The following is a 12,900-nucleotide window of genomic DNA, read 5'->3' as shown; positions in this document are numbered from 1 at the left end:
GCACTCCGTGGGGATTTCAGGAACAGACCTAACCATCAGAACCGTGTTCTATAGGCCAGTGCTGCCCCTTGGAACTCCCTGGGCTGATAAAAAGGTTCTGCCTCTACACGATACAGTACGGTCGCCCTAGCCACGGCGGCTGGTAAGCCCTTGAAGTGTAGCTTGTACCACTGAGGCAGTAGATTTTATTTCATTGCAATGCATTGAAATGCAGCTCTTTACACCCTGAAAGTGCAGCTGTAGATAATCAAAAGGAACAAAACTACCCCTGAAAGGATGCACCCCAGATACTCTAACTTCCCAGTTATTGTTAAGGCCATATTAAGCTTTACCTGTGTACCAGGCCCCGTTCCAGGCATCACACCTGCTTCCCATCAGGCATGCCAGGAGTCCTCACAGGTGCACAGGTACTGATCCCTAGGGCCCTTGAGTTGGCCAGATGGGGCTGGGGGCTGCTGAAGCAGGAGCCAGTTGCATTTTCATCTGCCCACACTAACTTGCCGTCATTTTCTGCGTACACCGTGACACGAAAGAGAGTTGGGAAGCTCTGCTTTACACACGTTCCCGCCTCTCGCTCTGTGAGATAAATGCTGTGAGTAACGACCACCCGCACCCCTTCCTCAACCCTCTACCACTGTGCAGAGCAGCAAACTGAGCCCGGGAGAGCTGAGCCTGTGCGGGGCGCCAGAGGCACACACACAGGTTCAGATTTGCAGACTGGCTGTGCTGCTTAGGACAGAGCCTGAGTTCCTACTGGTATACTGTCCCATCTCTCCAGGAATGGGATTTTTCAGCATGATCATTTGATCTTGCTTTCATCTCCATTTTGGAGAGTAGCATTCTCTAAAGTTGTACAGCAGCAACAGTAACATGACAGTGACTTGCTTGTGCAAGAATGAGTTGGATCGTCCACCATGAATATACTTGGTAGTAAGTCCACATCTTGCTTAGTGAAGTGGACCGCTCAGCTAATGGCCTTGGTCTCTGGAGCCTCGGGCATCTCATCTGTAAAACATGGACAGGTGACACCCACCATCACACCCTGGGGTCCGTGATGAGAGTTCTTGAGGGTTCCACGATGGCCAGTGGTGGCACATGTACAAATGGCGGCCTTTGATAAGCCCTTCAGAGATCGCATCCACGCACAGTGAGTGTAAAGCACTCTTGTGGGCCAACGGAGGGTGCAGGAAGGTTCTTTGAAGCTAAGTCTCTTTCCTAATGCACAGCAATTTCCACCGTCCAACTTTGTGGTTTTCTCTTTTGAAACATGAAAATGATCCCTCGTTCTCTTTTAGCAGTGTGTGGATTTAAAAGTGTGTGTTCTAGATTGAAGAGCCCCCAGTGTCGGCAACTGAACAATAATTAATGCAGTGATTATCCAATCAACCATTAATTGCCATAAATTAAGTGATATACAATTAATGTGATGCTTTATCACCAATAATTAGGGGAAAAAATTGAACTCTTGGCAAAGAATCATAGCAAGATGGTTATTTAAATCCTGTAGCCGCCATGGTTTCCAGCCACAGAGCACTAAACTGGATCTAGTTAAGCTAATTTGAGACAAGATGACCAGGGGGTGTTGGTGCTTTAAAAAACAAAGACAGGGCCACAGCCCAACTGAAAATGCCAACATGATAATGCTCCAGAAATCTCTAACTGATGTCCATGTCTCTATTTTTGGAAGATTTTGAGTTATAATTGTAGTTCGAGTGTTGTTTTTCTAGGGGAATGGCCTGAAGGGATTTTATTTTATTAATTTTTTTAAAATCCATGATGCTCACCTAACACAGAGCAATTAGTGCAGTGGAGCGTCCCTGATTTGAATCCATGGAAGATTGCTATTAAAGGAGGTATTAGCAGGCCGGCAAGGTCTGGGCGACTGTGAGGGAGAAGTGTGTTTATGGAATATGGTGCTGGCAGGCATGATTTCAATCTGGTTTGACATGTTTAACATAAATGTATAGTGTACGGCTCTTGCTGCATATGAATAATTCCTACAAACCCACTGCCTTTCTAATTACTGAGGTTGAAAAAAAGCGGGTCAGGCACATCCTGGTGGAAATCTATTACCAGCCGTCCTCCTATTCTCCCTGTTGTTTACAGCTTTGTATAAATAGGGATGCCACTGTATGGAGAACTTAGTGCCTCATTCTCTGTGACAGAGAATGGAAAGGGGCTGGAAAGAAATACCTTTTTTTTTTTTTTTTAATTGAGTCGATTAAGATAAAAAAGAAAGTATATGCTGAGAGGAAGTGTTATGGGTTTGGAGTAGCTCTGGCCAGTTAGGAGCCAGAAGCCCCAGGCTCAAGGCCTGGTTCTGCCACGGAGATGAGCCACATGACCTCAGGTCTCTGGTCCATAGTTTCAAAATCTGTAAAATGGCAGGTTTGTACTAAATAGGTTCTTGCAGTTCTGGAACTCCTTAAAGATAGAATTGGGGGAGGAAGAGTTGCACAGGAGAATCTTGGAGAATATAAATTTCTAAAGTTGAAATGCTGGTAAGTTGCCAGGATTTCCCTAGTCTCCCACCAGTTGCGATGGCGTGGGCCAGGAGTCTGCATTGAGTTCACGTAGGCCCCTTTGGCTTTTTCCATGAGGGTCGAACCACGCCAGGCCGCCTTCCTTGGTGGGGTAGCAGAGCTCTGCATGCTCTCACCTGGTCCTGTGTGACTGGAGTGCATCACCCTGTGTCGTCAGAGCCCCGTGTGATGAGGACATCAGGGGAGGAGCCCCTGGAGATTCATGTGGGTGCCTTTGAGTGACCACCCATCCCAGCTCTGTTTTTGGCTAGAAACCAGGCTGTTCACCACCAGCACCATACCTCTCTAGAAATCATTTCAGCCTAAATCTCTGTCCTTCTGGCATTTGGTTCTATTTTTCTACCTCACCCAAAAGTAAATGTGTCTTTGCAGTAGGGTGTGTGTGAGGGAATGCTGGGAGCCTGGCTCACATGGCTCCTTTGTGGTTCACATTCCTGCCAACGGAAACCGTTTTTGGTTTTACGTTTCACACACGGATGGGAATTGTGCAGCTATGTGGGCTTTTCCAGAGTCCTCTGTTCCCTTTCTCCACCTCCATTCCCCACTCTCTTTTTTTTCTTTCTTTCTTTTTTTTTTTTTTTTCCAGGCCGCTTTCAGTATAACTTGGCTGCTTAAAGTCACTGCAGGCAGAAATCTGCCTCACGATTGGAAACAAACCATTCGAACTATTTTTATGTTGGGAAGCAAAAATAGATACAGGGTGTGGTGTATCTCTGGACTCGCCTGAATTCCAGTAATTCAGAGGTCTTGGCTTTGAGAATTTATATTGTAAATTCTAAGAGAGGGAGAGGGACCACATCAATTGAGCAAATATTTTTGCATGCAGTAACAAAATTAGCAGAGGTAATCTAAGGCAGATACAGGATATGCAAAAAAGTAAGGAACTCCCTTTTTGGGACATCATATGTAATCACATAACCGTGATACAGTATGATGAGAACACTCATCCAAGGTATAAAGGGCAGTAGAAATGGAGATTAAGGACCAATCATTTTTCATCACTGTAGAAAATACCTTATAGATTTACATATTACTTTTGCAAGGGGGCCCATGTGAATCTTGCTCTGTTTCAGTTTTAGCTTTTGTGCTGATGGGGGAAGCACTTCTGTTATTAGGATCCTATCTTAGTATTTGATTAAAAAAAAAAAAAAAAAAACACCATAGTGCCTTTCTCAGAGGATATCTGAACATTTCATTAGGCTTTCGCATTCTTCCTGGCCCGACATTCTGTTTTGTAGACTAGAGAAGTATGACACATAGATGGTGAACACCTGGGGGCCAGATTTGTGATCAAATCACAATTTGCCTTGTGGGTCCGGGACATACTCCCCACATCATAAAGCTAAAGAACACATAACATGGTAGCTTGCTCTTATTATATGAAGATTGGAGAAGAAGACTTGAAAATCCTGTTCCTCTCGTTTTCAGACAGGATTGTGAGTTCTTTATGATCTGAGTTTTGTGGTATTCATTCATTTGTGTGTGTGTGGGGGGGGGTTGCTTCATAAGACTTTCTTTTTTAGAGAGCAGTTTTAAGTTTACAGCAAAACTGACAGGGAAGCACAGAGATTTTTCTATCACCCTCTGCCCCCACGCATACATAGCTCCCCCCGACAATCAACATCACTCACCAGAATGCACTTTTTTTTTAACCAGTGATGAACCATTGACACATCAGAAATCACTCCAAATCCACAGTTTGTCTTAGGATTCACTCTTACTGTTGTACATCCTGTGGGTTTGAACAAAAGTATACTGACATATATCCATCATTATATATATTTCCACTGCCCTAAAAATCTTCCGCGCTCTGTCTCTTCATCTCTTCCCCATGTGGCATTCATTCATTTCTATAATTTCCAGCACTTAGCAAGGACTTGATACCGTTTGAATGTTTGATTAACAGTCAGTTTGGTTAAATAACGTGACCATAGACATTTTCAAGTCCAGGACATTCTACTTTCTGCTTTTTAGACATCAAACCTGTGGGTTAGTAGGATTGCTCCATGTTAGTATATAGAAAAGGCAAATTTTGGTTATCTGTGCTTCTTTAACAACCAAGCCCCTCATGGGCCCATATTATGTCCCAGAGCTCTTTCTAAAAGGAAACCACAGCAAGCAGCGTTTGAGCTCTCACTGTGCGCTAGACTCTGTGGAAGGCTTTGTATGTCCGATCTCTTGCCAGCCTCACACAGAAACCCCGTGAGTAAACACTGCCATCCTACTGATGGATGAGGAAACTGAGAGCTCAGTGTAGTCAAGTAAAATGCTCAAGGTGACACCGCCAGCTTGGGAACCACGGTGTGGTGAGCACTGCAAACCACCGCGATTCGTTACCCAGCAAGAGGGGGCTGATGTCTTTGTATAAAGGGAACTCCTGTCACAAGAAAACATGAGTGTAACATCAGCTCTCAAGAAGTCCCTCAAGGTACACAAGAGCCACATCCCCACCCCTTTGCACAGATCATTCATCTCCGCCCTTTGGAATGCTATGCACAAATCATACGTGGGACTCAGTGGGTACTGAGAGAAGCATTGATATAAATGTGTACGCGGTTCCCCCTCTCTCTACTGTGAGAGGACCACGACCAGGCCTTTCTAGTGGTCTTAATACTTATTTTCCACCCTCACAGGAGCTTGAGTGATGATGTCTTTCTTCCCTAAGTACAGATTCTCACACTGCCCTGCCAAACCTAAACTAGCAAGAACAAAACAAAACAAACCCCCAAAACAGACAAACAAAACAAAAAACAACCCTGGGCAGATCACGGGGGAAGTCGATATGAAACGGTGCTGAGAAGTTCGGTTCAGAGCTCTTGGGACCTGCCACCAAGGCTGGGCCTGGATTTTATTGTTGATTTTCACAAGTTCACTTCTATTCTAAAAATTTAATCTTTTAGGAAGATGGGTTTGGAATGGAGAAAAAACTGGAAGAGTATTGTTACAGTCCAGTCTCTGGGAATCTATGCTGTGTTGGGGCTCAGAGACCCTAACTAACCTAATTAATATTTGATTTGATGGGGACTGGATGAACGTCTGTTAATTAACTTTGGCCTGGGCTCTGAATGACCCACAGTGCCTCTTTGTTTTGCCCTACATCTTAAACCTCTGAACTGTTTCCTCTGTCATTTCAAGGGTCTCGGAGGTCCTTTCCACTCTGGTTTTCTCCAAATCCCTGGTCTTCACAATCCTGTAATTAGGCCAGGGGGCAGAGTGATAGCACAGCTCCTACCTTGCCCCCTGACCATGGCCATCCATCCTCAAGGACGCCGTGACCACAGATGGCACCTGGGCACAGCTCAGGAGGCTGTGCCAGAGGGAGCCGGCAGACTTTGGGGGAAACTGACAAGAGGCCAGAAGTGGGCCGGCTGGTTAACACCTCAAAGTGAGGGATCAGGGCTGGCACACAAGCCAGGCTCATGGTGACAGCCCAGTGTGTAGAAGTTATTAAAGTGACAGCCAATATTGGTCTAAAAGGTGGTCGCCGGTGGCTCTGTTTTGTAAGGGTGGCTCCTTCTCAAACTTGATACACAGGGGGCAAGGTATCTTGAAATCGAATTGCGGGATGGCCCTGGGGGAGCTCAAATCAGTACAGTTAAGCAGCCTTATACATATTTCAATAAGGAATTAGTGTAACAGATTGATGCCTCTGATGTAGGGCTTAGCACTATTTTTTCCCCAAAGATGCAGAGCAAGAGCAGCAGCCACTAGTCTGCATGGGGCCACCATCCCACCTGAGGCTGCTTACTGGGAAAGCAGAGCCCCCCACCCCCAGCCCAGTGTGATCTTCCTTTCCCAGATTGCTGACTTGAATGCACAGGGGCTATGGAGGATCTCTGCGTCCTTCCCAGGGGGACCCTGGGTTGATGAGGCCCGCTGGTGCCAAGACCAGGCAAGCCAGCACTGAAAAGAAGCCCCCTCCTCCGGCAAAGTGGAAAGAGCCCACAAGTGTCTGCCCCCTTTTCACTGAAATTCTGACAGATAGAAAGAACAAGACTAGCGGGCCCACCACCTGCTGGGTCCCCTCATTTAACTCTGGTCCCCACCAATTACAGAAAGCATCGACTCTGATGGTGGTTTTCAAAATATGGTCCATGAGCCATCAGCATCACTCAGGAACTCACTCAAAATGCAGATTCTCTGAATCAGATGTATTTTGGGGGGTGTGGCCTGCTATCTGTGTTTTAACAAGGCCTCCCAGGGATTTCTGACACACACTTGAGTCTGAGAACCTTGGGGCTATGATCTTAGGACATGCTTTGAGGTTTTGAGAACTATTTCTCCTCTAACTGAATGGCAGGTCTAAGCCCCTGCTGGGTGCAGTAGGTACTGAGCTCTCCTGAAGGGCTGTCGTGCCTAGAGAGAAGAGGCACAAGTCCTGAGTTGGGCAGATATCATCTCCTACAGCAGGACTGGAAGGGAGAGAGGTTTGGTCAGAAAGACTGGTCACAATGAGGAATGATTCAAGGCCTAGAAATCGTTCCCTGATACTGGCTACAAGTAATAGGAGGGAAGGGGACACGGTATCTTTGTACTGTTGCAATCTCCTGTGAATCTATAATTATTTTCAAATAAAAAGCAAAATAATAATAGCAGCAACAGCAATACGTAAGGTCTTCTGCATTTCCAAAGTGCTGGCCTGTCGAGTTCACATCTGACTTGGAAGAGAAAAATAATTAGCTGTTCCCTGAGTACGAGTTACACCCATCTGTAGTATTACTCAAATTTTCTTTGAAGCCCTTTATAGAAACAGAAAGACATGTCTGATAAGTTGATGATAACAGTGTGTCTTACTCTACACATCAAGGCATATTCTTACACTTCTTGAGTAGGTGGTTGCACTTCTCTAAAATGCTTTCTAGGGATGTATACAAGTAGCATAACTTGCACTTAACAGAGAATTAGACTGTGTCTGAACAGAAGGTTCTTTCGTAACCCCACTGGGCTGGAGTTTGAGACATATCCCACACCTCTGGGGCAGGGAAAGGAAAGGAGCCCCAGCTTTGTTTTAGCCACAGCATGGAGACCACCCCCCCCCCCCCCCCGGGTGCGTGTAACCAGTGCGCGCCTCTGATTCCTCTTTGAACCATCTTTAAGTGCTTGGAGGCAGAATGAGACCATGCATGTTTAAAGACCAAGTTGGCAGCAAAGCAAATCCTTTAGAGGAACTGTTGTTGAGTATATTAGGGGAGGAAGAGAGTTTAGCCAGATCTCTGGCCACTTATGAAGTGCAGTAGTTCCATAGGAGATGCGAGAATGAAATCCTAGCCTGTCCTCTGGGGAAGGAACTGCCAGCAAATGCCAAGAGCCCCTCCACTTTCAGTGACAGTATAAAGGTCACAAAGTCCAGAAGCACAGATTACCCTGTGATAAGGTTGCGTTTTTGTTGTCTGGAGGAAGTATGAGGCTCCTGAGAAGCTGAAGGAGAAGACCTATGGAAAGAGCACACTGTACCTTTCATTTCATTGTCATTATGAGCTGAAATGACCATTTTCAGATCTAGTGAAGCTTCTGAGTCCAGTGTGCTGGGGTAGTTATCCCAACTCAAACACTGATAGGGAGGTGTGTGAATTTTTTTTCTCCTAGTCAATGGAGGTAGATGAAAGATTGCTGTAAATTTCTGGGGCAGGTGGCAAGCTGGTTTACCGAACGCAAGGCGATGAGAACCTCTGGCTTACGGAAAGTAGCATGAATTAATAATCATTTAATTGGCTCCTCCATTATGTTGCTGGTTTGGGAGATGGAAGTTTAGATGGAGGGGCTGTCAGTGGTACTTTAGCTAAGGGTTTGACGGTTGAGACGTGGAGGTGGCGGCTGCCTTTGACTTCTCCACAAGGAGTAAATGTCTGGCAGCAGCCAAGGCCCTCGGTGGGCTCACCTTGGGGCCCCCACAAGGTGGAGGATCCAAATGCCACCCCACCATGAGGAGAAGAAATGCAGAAGAGAACTCCCAGCAACATGAACAGCTCAGTGTGTGCCCAGGAGCTCCCTGAGGGGGGAGGTCCCCGGGCAAAGGGAGGTGGCCTTTGGCACAGAAAATCTGCCAGGCCAATAGCCTCATTGGTGTGTTGAGTGATGAGATGAATTTTGTTTGTGAAATATAGAAACTACTTCCAAGTACTGTAGTTTTTTGGGAGGACAAGTTGATGTCTTGGCTGATAGTTGGAGGAAGCAAAAACTTCTACTTTATTTCCTATTTTTCTTAAACTTTCTTTTTCATGACTCAGCAACTCCATGCCTTACCTGGCTTCAGAGTTGTACAGACCACATCACCAGATGACAAATGGGTCATTAAGTCCACTGGTGGTCTATTGTATTGTGAGTACATCTTTCAAGCCTTTTTTGGCCAAAATTTCAGTGACTCAGATTTTAATTCATTAGTGAGAATTGGAAGACTGGTTCTATCAGGTGACATTATAGAGGCTGTGTTTTCAACCATTCTTGGCCATTCTATAAGCTCCCTAAGTTTATACTATTCTTACCTCTTTTTTAAAGTAAGTCACTTCATACATGAAACTTTATTCGGCTTGTTTTAATTATTTTGTGTGCCTAGAACTTAAGACTATTTTTTGAAAATTGCAAGCAAAACCTGCATGATTTCAGGTAGGTGCTCCTCTTCTCCCAACTTCCTCTAATTAAGTATGACAAGAGGGGTACCTTTTTAAATAATTATTTTTAGAGGCTAAATACTTTCCAAATATGTTAAAAGCATGAGTAATCTGGAAGTTGATGTCTCCATGCATAAATGATCCTTACCCCACCCCCCACCCCTTCCCCAAGGAAGCCATGCCTCAACAACTGTGTTTCCTTTGGGGATAAAATTATTTTGCCTCATGTGTAGAGAATAAAATAGTCATGAATCAGGTCTGCCTCTCTTAGTATTTGTCTTTGTCAGTTGTGGTGGCCAACCCATCACAGTTCAACAGGAAATGGTGGCTTTTGGCCTAGAAAGCCAACTTTGAATTTTTCGTACCCTATAAGGAGGACATGCCAGTCCTTTCTGTGCCTCATCAGCAAGTTGGGTAGGACAGCCATAACCCCTAACAAGCAAGGCTTTTTCACTCCTTATAGAAAGTTGTGTGGCAAGGAATGTACAGCTCACATACTATCAGGTTGTGGTAGGGGTTTGACCCACCAACCCACCATCACTGTTCCATCTGCCTAGCTTTATAGAGTATGAAATCTGTAACATATGCACTTCTGTGGTTCCTTGCCACATTTCTATCCCCCCTCCAAGTGCCAGGAGCCCAGCATGTTGCCCGTGGAAGATTCGTTGAGTTTTAACACATATTTTTGTATGACACAGCTGCCAAAATGAGAAAATTGCTTTAACCAGCAAAGTTAAAAAAAAAAAAATACCACCTGATGTTTTGCACAGTATGGATCCAAATATCAACGTTTTCATGGACAGTTGAATTTAAATGCTGAACTATTTAATTATAATATTAAGAATAATGTAACTACCTGGCAACCTTAGAAAATGGGAAAATGGTCCATGATTCCATTACCTAAATACAACAATCATTTTCTTCTAGTCTTTTCAAGTACCTGTTTTTTTTCCATAGCTATATCATGGTGTAATGCACATTTTATCTTATTTTTTCTTCTGATAAGCGTTCTCAGTATCTTTCTAAATTGGTTCACAGCTATCATTCTTAATGTCTCTAGTATCCAGTAGAGGAAGCTATACCATTGTTTACTTGACCATGCCGTGATATAAGAGACCTAGATTGTTTCCAATTCATATTGTCATTATTATAAAAACCACTACAGGTAGTAACCCTTCAAGTTGTTTGACTTTATGTTGCCAGTATAAACCAAAAGTTCCAGGCACTGTTTAAACTAAGGCTTGTCTCTGAAGTGTATGTATTTTCAATTAACTACTGTGATGTCATAGTGGCCTTAAAGTGACCAGTAATTGATTCTTTAAATAGTTTCCTAGACTGTGACATCTCTCCTAGAATTTAAGTTAAAGTTTAGAGAAGTCTTCAAAGCAGAAAACCACAGTACTTTCTCTCTTGGTATTCATACAACCCCATTCACTTAGGCCTACGATGTATGCTAGTGACAGAACTAAAATAGAAATTGATTTTGAGACTCGGGCCCTTTTGAAGTATTTCAGAGAGAAGCAGCTTGAGGAAGCCTCAGACTGTGGCCTGTAGTCAACCTTCATCCAGCATGCCTGTGGAGAACTTGCACAACTGTTTGCACGTCTACAGAAATTGTGTAAAAAACGTCGGTGCCATGTCTTGATAGGGATCAATATTGTAATGCCTGGGGTTAAGCTAGGAGGGGGGCTGTCAGGCTAGTTAACCTAACTCTTAGGAGCAGTCCCCACATCACCCAGGGAAACACAATGGGATTGTAACTGGGTGTTAATGGAATCTATTACAAGAGTGGCACAGCTTTATCTTCAGGGAATGAGCTAGTGAGCTGCAGGTGGCTGATGTCCACTTCTAAACAGATGAGATCTAATAAACAGTGCAGGGTGCCCAGGATAGAAGGGAGATGAGCCCCAGAAGTTTTTACACCAGTGGGTTCAGTATATCATATAATAGCAGGGCTGATGTGTTATTGCAGAGAAAGAGGAATGAGAGAGAAAGTGCTGATTTTATTTTTTAAAACACTTCATAAGACACGTTAGCTTGAGCTCACAAAGGAAAGTTTAGAATTCCAGAGCAGGGCAGTCTCGGTGGCTCAGCGGTTTAGCGCCGCCTTGAGCCCAAGGCGTGATCCTGGAGTCCTGGGATCGAGTCCCACATCAGGTTCCCTGCATGGAGCCTGCCTCTCCCTCTGCCTGTGTCTCTGCCTCTCTCTGTCTCTCTTTGTGTCTCTCATGAATAAATAAACTCTTTAAAAAAGGTAAAAAGAAAAAGGGTAATAAAAGTTCCCTGCTCCATGCAGGGGGAAGGAATAGTGGCTTCTGAAGCCAGAATTCTCACCTCTGTAACCTCATCACAGTTCACTGTGCATGGCACATTGAAGGAAGAGGATGGACTCTGGTCAGATGAGCAAGCTGACACCACACTCGGCTACCCAGTATTTGTCTTGCAGTTCCCAGTGAGTGAGATGAGTTGGCTGATCTATCCTCTGCTCATCCACTCACGCAGCCGGGCAACTGTGCAATCGACCACCTTTCCAAAGGGGGTTAGTGGCGGGCTGATTGAGAGCATTTACAGGATAGTGGTATGGTCCCATAAGAGAGAGTGCTGTTTTAGGTCAGGCAGACTAACAAAAATTGGGGACTGAGTGTTTGGAATGGCATCTCTATCTTGGTTTGCCTCTAGTGGAAGGAAGAGCAAATAGCAGCTCTTTCCTAACTAAGCACAGCCATATTCAATGCCTATAGGTTGCAGGTGGAAATGGGGAAGGGGAAAGGAGGCTATAACAAATAAGCATCTCCTGATGCTTCCACTCACCCCATCAGTAGAATGCATTTGAACTATTAATATAGAGAGGATAACCAATAAGCAAAAAATGAAAAATGGAGAAAAAGGAACCTTCTGGGAGTGGGGGGCGTTTAAGTCCCTGAACCATTAGTTAAGGACTCCTGTTGTGGGAGTGTTCAGGTAGGAGCCCATGACACCGTGAGGCCAGAAACCTGCGACATGGGGTTCTTTGAGGAGCCGAGAGATGGGAAGTGGGCCACGGGGAAACTGGTCTAGAATGTTACAGCACCTAGTTAATCGGCAGCCAGTCCATCACATTAAATATCCAGCCGTCATGTATTACCTTTCAAGTGAAAATGAATAACTCCCATTAAGAGCAAAATGGGTTTGAAGTCGATTCGAGACAGATTAAAGTACTGTTATGAATGTGTGTGTTGGGAGGAGGAGGGGTATGTGTATAAAATGCTTGTCCTTGTACTTTTTAAATAATAGATGCCCTACAAACTTATGTAGACCAGGTTACCAAGATACTGGGGTTTAAAGGTCACAAGATGTGCATTCTGGGAAGAGCATCAACTTCCTGGAATATTTCCTGCATTTAGCAGTTTTTTAAAAAAATTATTTGGGCCTTATGATTTTAATGAATAAAATTGATTTTCTAAAATTGTTCATTAAAGCACACATCTATAATGACAGCATCTTGGTATCCGTGTCAGAACAGATTTCAATGTTGAGTGTAAAGTAGAAACACAAGCTAGGTGCTAGACTGGGTGAGACAGCTGTTTCATGAAAGGGCAAAAATTAGGCTTTCTAAACCAGTGGCCTCAATGCTGGTCAAATTATTTTTCAGTGAGGGGAATGGGTATATATTTCTCATTACCATTTTCAGGATTTTAATAATCACTTTTAGCAAAATTATGAAAAATGAAGTTGTATCCAAAACAAGTGAACTAATTAATCTTCAAATA

At 44.2% G+C, this 12,900-nt stretch overlaps 1 protein-coding gene across 4 annotated transcripts in view; it reads left to right on the top strand.

The window, feature by feature from the left end:
• Positions 1 to 12,900, top strand: part of ZFHX3 (zinc finger homeobox 3) — a 956,897-nt gene that overhangs the window by 918,515 nt on the left and 25,482 nt on the right. The gene's annotated exons all lie outside the window — the stretch shown is intronic.

Source organism: Vulpes vulpes, chromosome 12, assembly GCF_048418805.1.
Source record: "Vulpes vulpes isolate BD-2025 chromosome 12, VulVul3, whole genome shotgun sequence".
In the NCBI taxonomy this organism is placed as follows: Eukaryota; Metazoa; Chordata; class Mammalia; order Carnivora; family Canidae; genus Vulpes; species Vulpes vulpes.
This window is presented reverse-complemented; position numbering and strand designations above follow the sequence as displayed.